Genomic DNA, 19,591 nt, shown 5'->3' on the forward strand with positions numbered 1-19,591 from the left:
CAGGCTGTGCCCAGATGAAGGTTTGCATGAACATCCACCGAAGGAGGAGTGGGCAGGGGGGCACAGCAACCCCACCTGCCACAGGGGGTGCAGGGATGGGGCAAAACCCCAAAACTCCCCATAGGAATGGCAGGGATGGGGCAAACCCCAAAACTCCCCATAGGAATGGCAGGGGTAGGGCAAACCCCAAAACTCCCCATAGGAATGGCAGGGATGGGGCAAACCCCAAAACCTCTCCATGGGGATGGCAGGGATGGGGCAAACCCTAAAACCTCTCCATAGGAATGGGGCAAACCCCAAAGCTCTCCACAGGGATGGGCTGGTTCATCAGCCAAGTCTCAGGTGCCACACAGAGGCATCTCCTGCCATGAATTGTGAATATTCCTCCATTTCCCAGCTCCCAGCCCTGCTGGCCCGGGGCTGTTTCTCCAAGATCCCTGAAACGAGCGTGGGTCCCTCTGGAAACTGATCTAATGGTCTGAGGAATGTGCACAGCAGAGCTTTGCAGAGCCTTCCAACTCCCTTGTCTGTCAGTGAGTGCAACAGCTTTAGATGGGCAGAGAATGAGAAATTATTTGCTCCCTTCAATGGCAGCAGTGCTGGGCTCCTCTCCTTTCCTGCCCTTCAGGGAAATGTCTCCTCATGGGTAACCTGGGCTTTAAGGCAAATGTCTCCTCATGGGTTACCTGGGCTTTAAGGGAAATGTCTCCTCATGGGTAACCTGGGCTTTAAGCTCCTGGTCAAGCTTCAGTGGCCAGGAGTTTCATAAAATAAACGAGTGTGACATTCCTGTGAGCTCCTGGACACACCACCCTGTAAACCATCAGTGAATTTCCTTGTCTTGATTCTTCTTTAGGAAAAATGTATTACACAAGCAGTGGAAATGCTTTTAGATCTGACAGAACCATAATTGTGTGTAAACAGAAATGGCTGAGTGCACAATTCAGTTGACTGGGAAGATTCTGCAGACCACCAGAAAAGCTGCAGACCAAAAATCCCAACCCTTCAGCAGAGTGCTGTGTGCCAGGGGCTCTGCAGAGCCCAGGGAGCTGCCCTGACTCCAGTGGCACAAGGCACAGCCATCAGGGCTGTCCACAGCAGGGCAGCCCAGGTTCAGGAACATAACACATGGTCATTTTCAGAAGCATAGTGCATCCCAGCATGGCAGAACTCTTCAGCATCATCTGGGTGAGAGCTCAGGGTGTTTTATGCCACAGAGGTTGAAGATTTCTTTCTTTTGCTAAACAAGCTATTTTGGGAAACATTCTAGCTGGTGCTCATGGGAATATTTCCAATGGGACAGCACTTCCAATTAAGACCTCTTTATAAATAATAAGTGGCTGACAGCCCAGAAAATCAATGCATTATTTTAATAAAGAGATGATGGCTAGCTGGTCACAGAGTGATACACAACCCAAATAAGTCAAGAGATTCCTTCCAACCATGACTTACAGCTTAGGAACCTTTTTAGTACCCTCCTAACCAAAAATGGCACGTGCTGAGCATAGCTGCCCTGTGCTCACACCATCCCTGCTCACCCAGAGGGACACAAAAGGTGCTTCATTGGAAATGCCAGGTCCTTTCCTGCACACATCAGAGGCGCCTGCACCAACTCTTGTGGTACATAATTCAAACTCAAGGATTTCTAGAACTGAAGGAAGGGGCAAAGCAGCACTCCCCAGGGAAGGGTTTGGATTCTCTGCAGCACAGCCAAGCCCGGGGGCACCAAGGCAGTCCCTGGGAGCTTTTCCCTTTTTCCCTTTCTCCTGGAGCCCTGCCCTGCGCACAGAGGGCTCTGCTGCACTCACAGCGCACAGAAACAGCCCCCAAAATTCACTGCTGGGCTCACAGCACTGCGGGACAGCCCAGGCATCCATCCCAGCCTAAAGCACCGAGTGACACTGCCCTGAGCATCAACACAAAGAAAAGAAATATCATTTAAAGGCAATCTTCTGCTTTATGGCCAGCCCCTCATGATGGTCTGCTCGTGCTGCAGGGACTCAGAAAGCAGAAGAGGAGACAGAGAGGGAAAAGCACAGCCATTCCTTGCTCTGGGACTGAAAATGCAGCAAAGGGGACAGAGAGAGAGAAAAGCACAGCCATTTCTTGCTCTGGGACTGAAAATGCAGGAGAGGGGACAAAGAGAGGAAAGCACAGCCATTCCTTGCTCTGGGACTGAAAATGCAGCAAAGGGGACAGAGGGGGAAAGCACAGCCATTCCTTGCTCTGGGACTGAAAAAGCAGCAAAGGGGACAGAGAGAGAAAAGCACAGCCATTCCTTGCTCTGGGACTGAAAACGCAGCAAAGGGGACAGAGAGAGAGGAAAGCACAGCCATTCCTTGCTCTGGGACTCACACAAGGAGTCCCCCTCCTGTCTCAGGGCACTACAGAGAGAATGCCCAGGAATGAAAGAAAATAAAACTTTTGAAATCTCCAGTAAAACTTTCAAAAGTTTAATTTTCTTTCATTCCTTACCAAAATCCTGTCTGAAATGTTATTTACTAATCCATTCTCCCTGCTGCCTCTTCAAACCGTGTTGTGCTCCCCTCTGGCGGTGCCCAGCACGTGCTGGGTTCATTTCCAGCAGGATGCACACAGCAGCTCAGGGAACCCTCCAAGCACTCCCACCAGAAGCACTGTCAGGCCTCTTATTTCTTTTTTACACACTAATGCTTCATTTTTGCTTATTTCCCACCAGCAAAATATTGATCCAACCCGGCTTTTTCTGGAGATTTGCTCCTATGTCTCTTCCCGTTGTTTGCCTTGCCAAAATGCCCCGGTCCTTCCCAGCAGAGCAGGAGGAGCAGCAAAGCCCAAGGGCCACACCTGGTGAGGTGAGTCAGCTGTCCCTGGGCTATGTCACCCCTCGTGTCTCTGCTGGAAAAGCTCCTATTGACAATTGGCTCACTAAGGCAGCTCAGCATGAACTCTGGCATCATCTTTAATCTCTTTATGTCCCACTGGAGCCACAGGGAGCTCCAGGGTGGTTCAGCAGGGCTGAGCCTGGGCTGTACCATAAACCCTGTGTCTGCATGCATTTCCCTGCAGAAATCGCTGAGTGATCAGAGAATTGTCCCCGAATTTTGAACAGAAGTACTGCAACATGTTCAAAACATTTTGATGTTCCTCCTCCGGGTCACACTCCCTGGGTCTCCAGGCTCTAATTTAATGAAGAATATGTGAAATTGAGTCCTACCTGTCTGTTCCAAGGGCAGGGAGGTGGCTCAGCACAGCACAGGTAATGCTGCAGGGCCATTTATCACCCACAGCTCCAAGGACACACCTGGCATTTGTGTTTTCCACGTTTCCTGACCCAAACACAGCAGCGCCTCCTGCTCTGCCCAATTTTCCTCCCCCAGTGAAGGGGTTTGGTCCCTGATTTGGGTGCAGGAGGATCAGGTGCACCACATTCACCTGAGCCACAGATCAGCCCTGCTGGGGCAAAGCCTTCCCCAGGTTTGCATCAGGATAAAACACAAACAGTGCTTTGGGGTTCCTTTGTTCTCTGCTGTATTTGGGGCTCTGGGTGTGTTTTTTTTCATTTTAGCACCTGACAAAGCCTGAAGCCAGCAATGACATTTATTTATCTGTGTCCTAGTGATATAATGTTTCTAAAGATCTTGTTTTCATTTTATGAGATAAAGAGAGAGAAGGGAAACAGCTTTGCTTTGAGATGGTTTTTAGTATTTCAGCTTTTAACTTTGAGAACAACTTCAAGGCCAAACTGAGACACCTAAAATAGAGGGCCTCTAAAGAAAATGCTGACAGCCTATAAACTACAAAAGTTATGGAGAACCCCATAATAGTAATAATAATTTCTTTCATTTATATACAGTGATTTTTCTCCCAAAACATGCCTTAAACTGTAAGTCAAACAATCTCATCCGTGGCAGTAAAAAGGACTAAAATAACTTGTTCTGTAAACCCCAGTCCAGTTGCTCCTCGGGACTTTGAGGAAAATTGAGTTCAACCAAAGAGGAATTTTGTCCTGCTCACCTGGGCACTGCAGCATCTCCTGAGGGGGAACAGGGGGCTCCAGGTGAGATCAGGTGTCTGGGGACCCACAGGGTGAAGCCTCCTGAACTACTTGGACTAGATGAGCTCGTCTGGTCTTTGCTCCCCCATGAACTGGGCCCTCAACACAGCCCTCAAAGCACAATCTAATTGACTTTCCCACTCCTGAGTTTTATTTCATTAGGAGCACACATGGTTTTATTTGGGGTCCTTGGGGTGCCCAGCATGCCTCGGTTTCTTTGCCTCAAGCCACCCCCTGTGTCCATCACACAGATGGGCAAACTGGATTATCACTGACCATTTCCCTTCCCAAGATAATTCCTCACTCTGCTTTGTGTCTGATCCAAGTGCCCCAACTGCATTTAAACAGCTTGCCCCAAGTTACAGAAGTGGATTGTACCCCAGGAATGGGGTTTAGATATCAAAGGCTTGGTCAGCGTGAAATTATCTTTTCCTTTTGCCTTTGTGATCACAAGCACTCACTTTACACAGCTCACAAACACAGTGACCAAGGGAACCACAGAAGCCCTAACTGAGGGACCATGGGGCAGTAAAACATGGGGTAAATACATGGAAATCAGCTTCTTAGGCAAAGAGATCCATCTTAATAGTCACCCTTACAGAAAGCAGATTCACACATTCAGCACTGCTATTCTGAACAAAGGCAATTTATACTTTAATTCAGCAACAGCCCTAAAAACTGCAGTTAAACGAATGGAAACAAGAGAATCCTGAGAGAGGAGCACTCACACCTTTGTTCCAGAGTTAGAGCAAAAGCAAAGAGCCTGTGAAGAGATGCATGCTGAGCATTTCCAAAGGGACGAAGCCCCTGAGGTGCCAGGGCAGCAGAACCTCCAGGTTTGTGAACAAAATTTCCCGGTGGCTCAGCCTGGTCCTGCTGGAAACTGGAGCAGCCAAGGGAAAAAGGCAGAGGGGCAGCAAGATGAACTCTACCAAAACCAGATAATTCCCAGCCTTTGTTCTTATTTTAGCCCGACAGCTCAGAAAGGGAGGCTCTCCTCCCAAATGCATGGTTTGCTCAGAGCCCTCTGGCTCCGTCCTGGCCCTTTCAGCTCCCGGGGTCCTGCAGGGCTCGGATTCACCCAAACTGCCCAGCCCAGCCAGAATGCCACATGAAATCTCTCTGCACAGCTCCAATGCAGCTCAAGCACACAGCCAGCTCTCTGCACTGCTGGCTAACAATATCTTCTGAATTTCACAGAAACACAGCGACTGTTTGGTTCAGTTTGAGCAAAGGTTTACATTGTTTTCATTTTTAGTAATTTTATTCCAATTTTGTACGCTCTTGCAGTGTCAGGACTGAAGAAATTGCCTTATTCCACAAAACCTTCAGGGGTTTCTGGAAGAAATTGCTTTAAACTTTACCCTTATAATTTAACTTGCTGGCCACATCTTTTGCTTGCCTTAGAGTTTTCTCCACATACATTTCTCTGTACCTCTCCCAGCTTTCCATAAACCACCATTTGTCTGTCAGCCTTTTCTCAGCCTTTTCTGCTCTCAGTGCTCTGATCATACAACATGATGTTCTCAGATTAAATATCTTGATTAAAACAGATATCTATTGTAGAGAGATCCTGTACAGCATTGAGGTTTCATTAAAATCGGGATTAATCACAAAGTTAAAGGCCAGATTTAAAAAAAAAAAAAAAAAAAAAAAAAGAAAGACAGAAAAAGAATTATATTTCCAGGACTGAAAATAACGAATTATTGTCAAGGCAGCAATTGCCTTGTCTGGTCGTTTTGCTGTGTGCAAGGGCAGCCCCAAGTGCTGCCAGGCAGGAAATGGGGAAGGGACCCTCAGAGGGTGGCCAGGTCCCAGAATCAATAATTCCACACAGTCTGAGGACAAGACAAACCCCACTGTGAAAAGGCCACAGTGCTGAGGGTAATTCACAAATACCCAGCTCTGACTCCCCCAGTGTCAGCCTGAAGGTACCAGCCCATCCTGGGGCTTGTCTGAAGCCATTCCAGATTACCCAAATGGCATCTCACCATTAATTATTTTTTAAAAATGTAGAATGTGAAATGAACATCTCTAATTTCCTATTTTAAAAAACAGCTCATTTTTCTCAATCAATCTGGATCATTCAGTCTCCTTGAAAAGGCAAATTACTGCTTGATTGTAGGGTAATTATTCTGGTGGAGATCACTTGAATGACTGCACTGTACTCTTTGACAGGCAGTCTCTGTTATTTGAACACTGATGTTATTTAATTAAAGGATGAAAAATATCTTGGGTGCTTCAGAACAAAAACTCACTGCCATGAATAAAAAATATGAGTGCAGAATTTGTATTTTGAAAAATAAATTCTCTCCTCCCAGAAATGCTACATCTAAGGAAAAGTAATACAGAACTCATTAGCAAGAGCTCATTATGGGGACTGTGACTGATGCTCTGGGTTATTATAATCAGATTAGTATAATAATCTATTTAATCCAGCTCCACGACAGTTCTGTGCAGATTATTTTGAATACTTCAGCTGGCTGTGCTAAACCCACTGAAAAATTCTTCCAATTACACTGACTAGTGTTAACTTAAAAAGAAAATGTTTACTGTGTTAAAAATAACCCTTTCATCATTCAGGAAAAAAATCCCTTTATTTATATTTATATTCTCATTCTTCACATTTTGAGTCATGTCTCAAGATCAACTAACGATGGCCTTATTGTGGTGCCAGTGATATAAATCCTGGGAGTTTATGCCAATACTTTTATTTGTCATAATTTATTGGAACTGACATTTTTTTGGACGCCGCTCTCACAATGACTTATGAGTTTAATTTGGTTTCATTTGTTTTGCTGTTTAAAATAAATTAAGACCAGGGCGTGGGGGATTTATTGTCCCTCACGACGCTTATTTACTGATGTTGTGCAATGTGAATTCACATGTAGGGGCTGTTCAGCTGTGCCACCTCGCCTTGCCCGGTGCTGACCTCCCTGGGACGGGTCAGTTCTGCCCTGGCAGCTGCTCCAGGCTGTGGGTTCAGCACAGGAACAAAGCTGATCACACACTGATGGCTTGGTGTGGCTGGGGGTGCTTGTGCAGGACGAGGACCCCTCCAGCCCAGACACTGCAGTGGGATGAATTCTTTTTGAAAAAAATTCCAAAACACCCTCAAAACTTGACTACTGTAAGTATAACATGACATGCTTTTGTTGTGTTTAGGTCTGGAATAGTTCAGTTCAGCCAAAATCCAGATGTTGGGGTGTCGCAGACGGCTTTTATGGAAAATCCTTTCCTTGGGATTTTTTCTCCTGAGAAGCTGAGAGAGCTCAGGAACAAAATGCAAACATTGATTATCTGCTGCTGTGGAATGCAACAGGTGCATCTGGGATTGGGCTCATGGGGTTGTTTCTAATTAATGGCCAATCACAGTCAGCTGGCTCGGACTCTTTGTCCGAGACACAAACCTTTGTTATCATTCTTTTTCTGTTCTTAGCTAACCTTCTGATGAAATCCTTTCTTCTATTCTTTTAGTATAGTTTTAATGTAATATATATCATAAAACAATAAATCAAGCCTTCTAGAACATGGAGTCAGATCCTCGTCTCTTCCTTCAGCATAAGGAACACCATCACATTGGGGTTCAGGAGCCCCTGGAAGAAAGGCTGCTGGCCCTTGGGAGCTCAGGGGTTAATGCACAGAAAGCAGGAACCTTGCTGGCAAGCACAGGTGCCCTGCAATCACACAGCTGCCAGGGCACAGCTTGTTCTGAGGGCTCAGCAAAAGAGGAGAGGCATGAAAGAGAAGGGTAATTTAAAAGGTTTTCTCTTTTTCTGTGGATAAATAAGGCTGATGACCATCCAGACAGAGAGAATGTCACCTCAATTAAATGAGCAAATATTAACAACCAGAACTGTTTGGGGACAGCAGTGACTTCAGGTGCTGTGTTAACAACCCCAGGTCAGGCACTCAGCCCTCCCAGCCAGGAATGAACTCCTCAAAGAGAACTGAGCTAAAGTTAAACCTCTGAATGACTGCCTGCAAAGCAGTGGCTGGCATGACAAGGCTCTGATGAAGCAAACACCGATGGCAGCAAGGAGATGCTGTTCTACAGTAACTCTGTGCCACTGCAGCAGAGCTGGCTATTGATTGAGGCTCTCACAGAGGAAACACAAAGCAATTGTGCTGCAGAACAGCAGAGCACCCCAGGGCCAGGGATGCAGACAGAAAAGGCTGTGGGGCCCCAGCACATCACCAGCAGCTGCACTTTGTTCTTTTAAATCATGCTTCAAAGCACTTTATGAATCCATCTCCAATATGGATCAGATAAACCAACCTTAGGATAATGCTTTAAAAGAAACTGAATTTATCTCTGGGAAGCAACAGGTCCAGTATAACTCCAGCATAATAAGGCTTCTTACCAGCTCTCCATTTCTGAAATAGCCTTCCAAGGAAGGCTCACACACCTTTCCCTCGTCTGGGGGTCACCCTGTCCGACAGCCTGCTGTTCTCAGCGCCTGACAGTGGCTGATTCACTCTGCCTGCTTTATCCCACCAAGTCCTGCATTACTTTACTCCTCCATAACCACTTCATCTTCACCCTTTTCTTCATGCGTTTGGTGAACAGCAAACCTTGAACTTCCTCACAGGTGCCTTGGAACACCTTAGACCTGCCTGGCAGTGCTGAGAGGACATTAAATACCCTGATTGCCTCTGAAGGAAGGAAGGAAAGCAGGACCCAGCTGCTGGAGAGGCTGGGAAAGGAGAGGGCATTGGGAGCTGCTGACACCTGAAACTCCAGACAGAAATACGGGCACTGCTCAGTGCTAATGCATTCAGCTGCTGGCCTCTGCATATATTTCTCTTTATTGTGTTGCTTTTCACAGAGTTTTGGCCTTGTACAGTTGCTGCACCCTACTGGGTCCTACTTTGCATTCTATTATTCCTCCAGTTCTATCCATCTCATAATTTCATACAGATGGCATTGAAGAGGTTGATTCATCTTGCAGTTTATCAACCCAGCGCTCACCTAGCAGCAGGGATTGATTACAACACCCCATTTCTGCTTAATTCCCTTGCTAACCCAGGTATTGCCCTGGATCTGTCCCCACAGACCTGCCTGCTGTGTCTGCCAAGCACACAGACAGCAAACGCTCAGCTCCTTCCCTTTGCAGGTGTGCAAGGAGCTCCTGCTTGCTATGAAATGTGGTGCCAAACAGAAAAGAAAGGTGTTGGTGCTGCTGTGAGCCGGCACTCAGAGGGGCAAGCTCAGGCTGCAGGGTGGGCACTGTCCTGGGCAGAGCCAGCAGCAGCACCCAATGCATCCCCTCACTGTTTCCCCCTGCAGACAGAGCTCTGTGCTCTGTGCTGTGCCAGGGCCAAGTCTGGCTCACATTGATCCAGGCCAGATCTGGCATGCAGCTCAGAAATGGAACCTGGCTTTCATGGACAGAGCAGCAGGAAGGAGAATGCAAATAACTGATTCTGGCTTCTCAAACTGCACACCAAACTCCATGGGCACGCTGTCCCAGGTGAGCTAAAGTGTCATGAAAACACTTTGCTAAACTCCTGCAGAGCAAAGGGAGCAGCCTGGGAAGAGCAGGGAGCAGCTGGGAGGAGCAGAGACTGACTCCTTCACCCCAGGGCTGAGTGAGGATCTGACACCTTCACCTGCAGATATTCCCAATTCTGCCCCAATTCCCACAGCCCCATTCACTCACCCCAGAGCTCAGTGAGGATCTGACACCTTCACCTGCAGGTATTCCCAATTCTGCCCCAATTCCCACAGCCCCACTCCCTCTCCCAGGGCTGGGGGCTCCCCCAGAGCTGGTCCCCCCACGATGGAGCCCTGCAGGAGATGCAGCCAGGCCCCCCTGTTCAAACAGCTCCTGTTAGCCCATGGAGCCAGGGCTGGTGCCTGGGGTCTGTGCCACAGCCTGGGTTATTATATTGCCCTGTTAAACTCCAGGGCTTGGCCTGAAATGAGGGAAATGATGGATGCCCTGCTGTCTGCAGGTGAACAGAGCGCTGTGGATATATCAGTATATTACACAAACTGCCACCTCTTTGGCAGCTGGGTTAAGGAAACCCAGGCAATAAAAAACGAGGTGGGAGCAGGGCCAGGGAGAAGTTCATGAGGAGGTGCAGAGCTGCCTTTCTGTGACATCCCAGCTGCATTTCCTTCTCATGGGAAGTGAAGAGTCCTCTCTCATTACAAGGGCTGGAAAAGACAAAATTGGCCCAGAAGAGTTGCCCTGATTGTTTTTCTTCCTGGCCTGAAGGATGAACAATACAAGATGAACAAACAAAGAAGCAACAGATGTTTCAGTGCCCTCTTGGAAAGTCAGGACATTCACAAACCCTGAGAGACTAAATCAGAACTGCAGCCCTGTGACTCATCTCCCACACCATAACCCAGGCTCATGCTCCCTCTTATTTCCCCAGCTTGGTGTTTAAGTGCTCACCTCCCCTGTCCTTCTTAAACCAATTAAAAAAACCTTACAGACTTCATTGCCATCCCACATTCACCCAAGAGCCCCTGGGGACTGAACATCCTGGAAACAAACTGGAAATCTAAAATTCTCTGTACCTTGAGATGATCTCTCGGTACAATTCCAACCACTGGAAAACAAAGAACAATATGGAATGGCAATTGTTTCAAATTCCTTCATTACCAAGGGCCCTTTTTTCCCCAGCTGTTCCAGTCCAGGCTGGCTGCATTTCCTGCACAGCACTGCAGAATCTGGCTCTGGCTACCACGGGTGGTCTGAGACACTTGCAAAAGAGGCAGGATTGTGTCACCTTGTGTGAAAAGTGCTTTGTTTTACAGGCTCACCCCGAGCAGCCTCTTTGCAGAACAAGCTGGGAATATCCAACTCTCATGCAACCCCTCCATGCTGAAGTCTATATAAGCTCAGGAGACATATCTGCCGACAGGGGACAGAAAAGCTTTCACTCTCTGCTCACAAAGCAGAGCAGGCTCTGCAGCTCGGCTGTGCCCCTGCACTTCCCTGGGCTGATTTTCACTCCTGGCCCATCCAGAGCTGCACATTCAGCAGGATCAGTGATGCTGGGCTGTGTTTAGTTTGTTTAACACCCATTTCAGTGATAACAGAGACCATCTCCTGGTGCTCCCACCCAGGCACAGCCCTGCTCAGGCACTGCCTCACTGCTCACATTTGCTCCAGGGCTGCAGCTTCTGTGGCTGGCACGAGCAGGACAGAATGAACCTGGAAAATCCTTACACATACTGCACCAGAGGAATGCAGGGCAAGGACTGAATCACAAACCAGAGTGACTCTAAATGAAATAACAGCAGGCTGCGGTGGCTGTTTGATATGGCTGCTCAGGATCTGACCCCCAAGGCTGGCACAGGGCAGGAGGCAGCTGTGGCACAGGGTGACTCTAAATGAAATAACACAGCAGGCTTGTTTGATATGGCCGTTCAGGATCTGACTCCCAAGGCTGGCACAGGGACAGGGGGTTCCTGCCTTGCCTGGAGCTCTGCAGGGGTATCCCAGGTGGGGACAGCATCCTCCTGCTCTCCCAGCTGCTCCTCCCTGCCTGGAGCCCAGCAGACCTGGTCACCTCCCCACAGGGCAGGCAAGGAACCCGTGTCCCCGTCCTCTGTGACATCTGAAAGCCATTATTTCCCTGCCAGCCCTGCAGGAACGCTTCCCACAGGAATAGGGAATGTTATGAGGGTTATAAACAGTTACTGGCACTCCAACGTGCTATCACTGCGGTATGAATTACTGCTGTGTGTCAGCAGGGCAGCCAGGGCAGCAGCCAGAGCCACCCCTGCCCTGCAGGGCTCTGTGGGCTCCCTGGGACCCCACCTCGGGTCCTGCCCAGAGAGGGGCAGAGCCCCAGCTGCAGCCTCATCCTGCTCACAGCACAGCAGCACACAGGGCTTTGGGCGCTTTTGTCCTTCTGCCAATGCGATTTGCAGTGTAACACCAATTTCCATCAATAGAGAACAGAGCTGCACTTCTGCCACACTCTTAAATTAAATAGAGTACACTAGAATACACTCATCTATATTTAGCTCCCAAAATATAAGCTACTTACACTCTCATCAGACCATATGTTTAAGCTGCACAGATTTTTTTTTCCCCATGTGCTCTGAAATTTACCCTTATTTTTAGCTTATGTTTTCTTGGGGTTGGCAGACGTTCTGTCACAGGAGATGTGTACAAAACGTGAAATATTAAATATTGCTCTCTGTGTGCTGTCCTGCAGAGCCCTCAGCTGAACGTGGCTGAGCCACCTCCCAGCCAGCTCAGCAGGAGCACAGGGAGGGGACAATGGGACAGAGAGGGGACAATGGGACAGAGAAATGGCACTGACACAGGGAGGGGACAATGGGACAGAGAAATGGCACTGGCACAGGGAGGTGGGACAGACACAGAGAGATGGCACTGTCACAGAGAAGTGGCACTGACACAGAGGACACAGGGAGGTGGCATTGACACAGAGAGGGGACACTGGCACAGAGAGATGGCCCTGGCACAGGGGGGTGGGACAGGCACAGGGAGGGGACACTGGCACAGGGAGGTGGCACTGGGAGCACTTGGGATGCATCAGGGAGCCAGAGGTGCTCTTTGTGCCTGGTGAGGAGGCTGCCCAGATGAGATATGGAGATTGATATTTGCAATGACAGGAGCTTGGATTAGTTGCTGAGGAAAAGCTGCCCCATTTTGGATTTTCTGTAGTGTGCAGTTTTCTAAGCCTAAGGAATGCATTTAGAAAGATAGAGAAAAAGTTAAAAGGGAATGATACTATAAAAGCCCTTTATTTTCCCCATATTCCTTCCTGCATGACTGAACTGGGTTTTATATGTTTTGATGATACCACAAATGTGACATTTCAGCCGAGAGCTATAGAGCCCTGAAAATAAAAATGTGTCCTGGAAGCACTGATGGATCTCTGACAGGGCTGGAGCTCCCAAACTAATGGGAAATGATGACAAGCCCTGCACACAGAATGAATGGGCTCAGCCTGAGCTGCAGCCTGGCTCACTGGCCTGGCACTGCTGTGGCCTGTGCAGTGTTTGTCTGTGCAATGATTGTCTGCCTTTAAACGTTTGATCACTATATGTAATCCAGTAAATCTCCAAGTGTTTCAACATATCTGCAGTGAAGACAGAGTCAGGCAATTATGCATAAAACATCCAAAATATAGTAGATACCTAGGAAAAAAGGTCACAGCTTCCTTTTTGGAGTGTGCCTTCCAGGAACAGTCTTCTGTAACCACTTAAAATTTGCTGCTCTGGTAGATATTCTTGCCAGTGCATTTGTTTTCTGCTGGCTAGTTGATAGTTGCAGGAAGAAAACTCAGAATCTTTTTTTTTTCTGAAGTGGAAGAATATTTATGTGTGATTCTGGGATTTTTTTAGACAATATATACTGAGTTCTAACTTTCCTCAAGAGAAAGGCAGAGAACGAGCTCAAATATGTAAATCCACTTCGGGGATATACAAACTACACAAATAGAGAGAAGTAAGAAGCTAATCACTCTGCAGACTATGAAGAATCAAAATATACAATATAGAAATATACTACATACTGAAGTTATGCTTTTGTTCCCTTGGGTAGAGAATTTACCACAATAAAGCACTAAGTCTCTGCAAATTCTTCATAAATTTTTTATGGGAAATTCTTCTATCATTCCTCAGGTTTTATGTTCACAGGACATATTTGGGTCTGATGTTTGTGTGGTTCACTGTGAAATACATTATTTAAAGTGACATCATGTACTTCAAGGTGGTTAGATAAGTGTAAGGTCACTTGTTCCTTAAAATAATGATCAGTGTTAATAATAACACAGCTCCTTGGTGGCAGCGCAGGAGAACTCAGACTGCAGGCAGGACCAAGAAAGGGAACATTTCAGCCACTCGTCAAACAACTCCAACAGCCAAAGCTTCAAGGCTTTGGTGTGCCTCTGGAATAATGCCCCCATTGTGGTGCATTGTCCCTGCCCTGCTCTCCAGGCTTGCAGCAGCCACATTTTGGGAAGTTTGGGGCATTTTGGAAGTGCAATCACCTGGGAATGTCCTGTTAGTGCAAACTGGCACCATTTCACTCACTCTGTGAGCTCTGCTGGCTGAGTCCGTGTGAAAACCTGGTCCCACAAAGCCTGAGCCCTTTTCTATAACAATGGAGCCCATTTCTATAACAATGGAGCCCATTTCTATAGTGATAGAACTCATTTCTATAGTGATAGAGCTCATTTCTATAACGATGGAGCCCATTTCTATAACAATGGAGCCCATTTCTATAGTGATAGAGCTCACTTCTATAGTGATAGAGTTCATTTCTATAACTATGGAGCCCATCTCTATATGATGCTTTCTCCCCACTTTGAGCAAGAGCAAACAAAAGCCTTTGACTAGGAAATAGATCATGTCAATACTAATACAAAGAGTTTCATGTATCAAAACCAATGGAAATCAGGACTCCAACGCTGAATAATTCTGGGGGAAAAGTTCTGTATGACTAACAAAACAACCATTGCACAGAAGGTGAAACTGAGAAATCAGAGGTTAGAAGAAAAACTCAATACTGTTCTAGCTTTTTAATTACTTGGAGTGCAAATGAATAGCATTACACTGCAAAGCCGACTTTCTTGATAGAGAAAAATCAATCCAGTTCTGAAAGCCTTTAAGTAATACGCCTAAAAAATTACCATATGCCTGCCAGATGCAAAAATCAAGAAAACTTATTTTTAGGTCAAGGTGGAAAAATCCACAAAGAAACAAACAAAAAAGCTTTCTCCCAAATCTGCCATTCCAAATCTTTTTGAAGGTAGAATTGGCATCCCTAAGGACAAATGGGAATCAGTAAGATTCCACCAGTGTGGCTGACTAATTGCAAAATCACTCAGGAAAAGCAAATTCCCTGGTGTGTCTGGTGCTTTCTCCAAAGTTATTCTTTTGCTGGCTATTCAGGCCGTATTTGATGTCAATTATCATAGCAGACAGAAACAAGAAATGAGGAATACAGACAGCACTGGCTCCTGGAGCTCTCGCTACTGAAATTATTTAAAACATCCTCAGGCAAATAAGAATTCTGCTGCAGAAGGTGCTGACAAGGAGCAGCACAACCCACACACAGTTCACTGTGAGCCCATCTCGAGTGCCACGGGATATTTTTTCCTTGCAGGTTGGTTAATTAGCTATCTCCTTGGGCAGTCAGTTCATGCATTGCCTGCCTCAGGGAGCAGGGAGGAGCGGCTGCAGTGCCCTGTGGGCATGGGGAGCTCGGCCTGGGGCTGAGTGCCAGCCCTGTTGGCAGCAGTGCAGGGCTGGCAGCAGTGCAGAGGAGGGAGCAATGCAGGGGTGGCAGTAATGCAGTAGAGGGACCATGCAGCACTGCAGAGCTGGCAGCAATGCAGAGGAGGGAGCAATGCAGCACTGGCAGCAATGCAGAACTGGCAGCAATGCACAGGAGTGAGCAATGCAGAGCTGGCAGCAATGCAGAGAAAGGAGCAATGCAGCACTTGCAGCAGTGCAGGGCTGGCAGCAGTGCAGAGGAGGGAGCAATGCAGAGAAAGGAGCAATGCTGCACTGGCAGCAGTGCACAGGAGTGAGCAATGCAGGGCTGGCAGTGCAGAGGAGGGAGCAATGCAGCACTTGCAGCAATGCAGCACTGGCAGCAATGCAGCGCTGGCTCATCTCCCCCAAGGCAGCTCCTCCCTGCCGTGCAGCAATGTGCTCTGAGCCAGCCCGTGCTGCCCCTGCAGAACGCCACTCCTCTTTTTGTGTCAAAAAGGGACAATCCCTCCTCAGCAGCTGCACATTTCCTGCCAGAACAACAACCCAACCCCTCCTGGCTGTAAATGGCATTATCCACCAGGAGAGCAGTTCCAGTGCCTGGGGAGCGGGCAGTGGGGAGGGAACAAACCCCAAACGTGGAGGGAACAAACCCCAAACGTGCCCTCTCCTCCTCTCTGAAGTGTGAGTGCTCTGCCCTCCTGACTCAATGGAGAATTCCTTATAGCAAGGACTTCACTTGTGTAACACGGTGCCAAACTTTGCATTGATTTTAAAATAATGACCTGGATTATTATTGTTTCTTTTTGCTTAATCGGTACATTCTGCAAGAGCCAGTTTCAATTGTATTTTAGTCCAGTTCTCTCTGTCAAAGTCCATCCACTGAAAAATTCTACCTGTGTTCTGCAGATGAGGGCAAGATTCATTGTTTTTCCTCAATCAATATATAAATTAGCCAACACTTAACTTGCCATAAAAATTAATTGGCTCCACATTGATTTGCCTCTCTCAGGGTAGCACCAGCATTTGTGTACCAACGGGAATTGCTTCTTCCCTTGTTTTATTTTCTTATCAGCAATGCTGTTAAACAAACCCAAGGTGTGTCCTGGCCACGAGCAAGAGAGAGAAGAGGAAGGGATTTGGGTGAGCTTTCGGGCAGAATCCCACTGCCCCATTCAGAGCTCAGAGAGAAGGGACAAGTGAGGAGAGGCTGAGCTTGAGGAGAGGGTCTGAGGTGCCTGCAGGGCAGCATCCCCCAATGCTGACATGTTCCTGCAGCTCCTGTCCTCCCCAGGGACAGCAGAGGGACTGGGAGAGACAGGAAAAGAGTGGGAAAGGGGAATGGGAGAGACAGGAACAGGGCAGGAGAGGGCACCAGGAGCAGGAGAGGGACTGGGAGCAGCAGCTGCTGAAAGAAGGAGCTGATAATAATCAAGAGGAGAAGATGCTAAAGGAAGCAAGGAAGGAGTTGATGATGATGGAGAGGAGAGGCTGATAGAGGAAGGAGCTGATAATCAAGAGGAGAAGATCCTAGAGGAAGGAAGGGGCTGGTAATCCAGAGGAGAAGCTCATGATGGAGAGGAGAAGATGCTAAAGGAAGGAGATGATAATGGAGAGGAGAAGCTGATAGAAGAAGGAGCTGATAATGGAGAGAAGATGCTAAAGGAAGTAGATATAATTGAAAGGAACTGCTGAAGGAAGGAAGGAGCTGGTAATCCAGAGGAGAAGCTGCTGAAGGAAGCGGTTGATGATAATGCAGAGGAGAAGATGCCAAAGAGAGGAGCTGATATTGGAGAGCAGGGGCTGCTGAAGGAAGGGGTTGATGATGATGATGCAGAGGAGAAGCTGATATTGGAGAGGAGAGGCTGCTGAAGGAAGGAGCTGATTTCAGAGAGCAGAGGCTGCTGAAGGAAGGAGCTGATATTGGACAGCAGGGGCTGCTGAAGGAAGGGGTTGATGGTGATGGAGAGGAGAAGCTGATATCGGAGAGCAGGGGCTGCTGAGGCCTCCCTGGTGGAGGGAAGGCCCCAGCAGGCCCTGGTGGGGAGCCCTCACTGCACAAAGGGACAGAGCAGAGGCAGCTCCCCACAGAGGAGAGGAGCAGCTGCTTGAGGGTGCAGTGTGAGAGCATGGCAGCAAAGATGAGCACCCCTCGGTTCCCCAAGCACTGTGTTTGTTAAAATGGACCAGCACTAGCATGGAACAATGCTAAATTAGTCCTGGCTCGCAGTATCTCAGTAAAACATGCCTTTTCTCCCAGAACCAAACAATTCCTCAAAGTGGCACTGCCCCAAACTGTACTTGAGGGAAAAGCAGCTGCATTAAGAATTCCCAATTTGCATCTAATCTTCACGAGAGGATTCTCACAGAGGCAGCAGCAGCCAGGAGCTCATAACTCTCCAAACTGCAGCTGCACATGTTCCTGTTCTGCAAAGAGCAACGAGGAAACAAAGCCCTGGAGAGAACTCCAAGTGCTCGAAATGAGTGTATGAGAAGTTTTCCTCCAGATGTGAGGCAGCTTTCTCTGCAGTGCCAGGCAGGAGTGAGGGATGGGAGTGCTGTGAGTGCTGCCCTCCTGTGCCACCGCATCATTGTCCCATTGTCCCTGCACTTCTGGGCCCTCTTTGTACCCAACGTGCCTGATGCACACCCTGCTGCTGCTCCTACAGCTGAAAGTAGCCTGGAACACAGGAATTCACAGCCACAAAATGAGAGGAACAGCACATTTGTCTTTCCAAACAAACTGGTAGATGAAACCAGCACTGGGAGATAAAAGAAACAATGGGAAGGATTCCACTGATTGGTGAATGGAAAAAGATGTTTGCTTTTATCAATAAACTTTAGGTTTGCTGATAAACAAAATTGGACATTGAGAGATGAAAGAAACAATGGGGAAGAAAAACCCCTAAATTCCATAAGAATTAAAAACTTAAAAGGTGGGTTATACATTGGAGGGGAATCTTTGGGACCAGGCGTATTAGAGAGTCTGAACATCTCAGGTACCTCAGAAATGGGGAAAGGGAGAAGGAAAATGTGGCTGGGAAATTGGGATAAGAAGGAGGCTGCATCCTCCAAACATGTGAGAGACCCCAGGGGAATGCCCCATGGCCTCTCCCTTTATTGGAATAAAACCAGAAAGGACAGCTCTGTCTCCTTTTGTACATGAACCCTGGTGTTTGTGGGTTAATTTTCCTGACAAACACGTGTGTTACATCAGCCACAGCTGTGTCAGACTGGAGCTCCAGCATGGGCAGAACCCAAGGCTGATGCTCTGTGGGCTCCACAAAGCTCTGGTGCTGTTTGACACCATTTCCTCCTCTGCTGCCTCCCCTGACTTTTTCCAGAGCACATCGTGCTGCATCTCAGCCCTGACACTCATCCCTTCTGAATTTCTACCCTGTGCTGTAATTCCTTGGATCGCAGCAGAGAAATGTTAGTGCTTCTCCAGTTGTTCCTGCTATGAAAAACATCTTGCTGGAAACAGGATTTTTTTTTTTTTCAGATAATCATTTTACAGAATGTGCTGTTGCCTCACTACAAACATCTGGGCAGGTCAGGGCTGAGCTGCCTGCAGCCCCTCAGTCTCCACATCCTCCCCAGGCCTGGAGGAGGTTCTGGGGGTTTCTGTGAATTTCTGTGCTCTGGACACGGTAACTCACTGAGCTGGTGAAGAGCAGAGCATCACCACTTTTTACATCTGTCAAAAAATGTCTCTCTGTCCCTGAAGCCTTCCTGAATAACAGACCATTGCAATTTAGTGTATTAAATTGTCCTCTTAGAGGACTTAATTCAGGCAAAATTTTGGTGATGAAGAAGAGCAATGAAATAGATTCAGTGTTCACAGAGGCTGTGCTGCAATTACAGCCAATCCCCCTGGCAGAGCCCAGCCTGCTCTCCCTGGCCCACGAATTAACCTGAATTAACCTGAATTAAGAGGTTTTTATTGGCTCTGACGCGAGTTCTGAGCCCCACAGCCCAGCCCTGCCAAGGGAAGCACAGACACAGCACTGACAGATATTCCCTCTACCCTTCCCTAATTAATAAATTAGTCCCCGCTTGGAATACCTCGTGTTTTAAAATGTGGCTGGGAAATTGGGATAAAAAGGAGGCTGCATCCTCCAAAAATTGGAGAGACCCCAGGGGATGCCCCACGGCCTCTCCTCTATTCAAATAAAGCCAAAAGGACTCCTGTGTCTCCTTTTTGGACAAAAACCTGTGGTGTTTGGGGATGAATTTTCCTGACACATTCATCCTTCCCCTCCTCGGGGCTCTGCTGCCTGGAGCAAAGAGAGATTCCTGACAAATGCAGCGTTCCTGTCTGTGTCCCAGAAAAGGGAAAA

General features: G+C 47.7%; 1 protein-coding gene across 3 annotated transcripts in view; it reads right to left on the reverse strand.

The window, feature by feature from the left end:
* Nucleotides 1–19,591, reverse strand: part of ADGRD1 (adhesion G protein-coupled receptor D1) — a 106,168-nt gene that overhangs the window by 62,029 nt on the left and 24,548 nt on the right. The gene's annotated exons all lie outside the window — the stretch shown is intronic.

The sequence above is a fragment of the Zonotrichia albicollis genome, chromosome 18 (assembly GCF_047830755.1).
Source record: "Zonotrichia albicollis isolate bZonAlb1 chromosome 18, bZonAlb1.hap1, whole genome shotgun sequence".
NCBI lineage: Eukaryota > Metazoa > Chordata > Aves > Passeriformes > Passerellidae > Zonotrichia > Zonotrichia albicollis.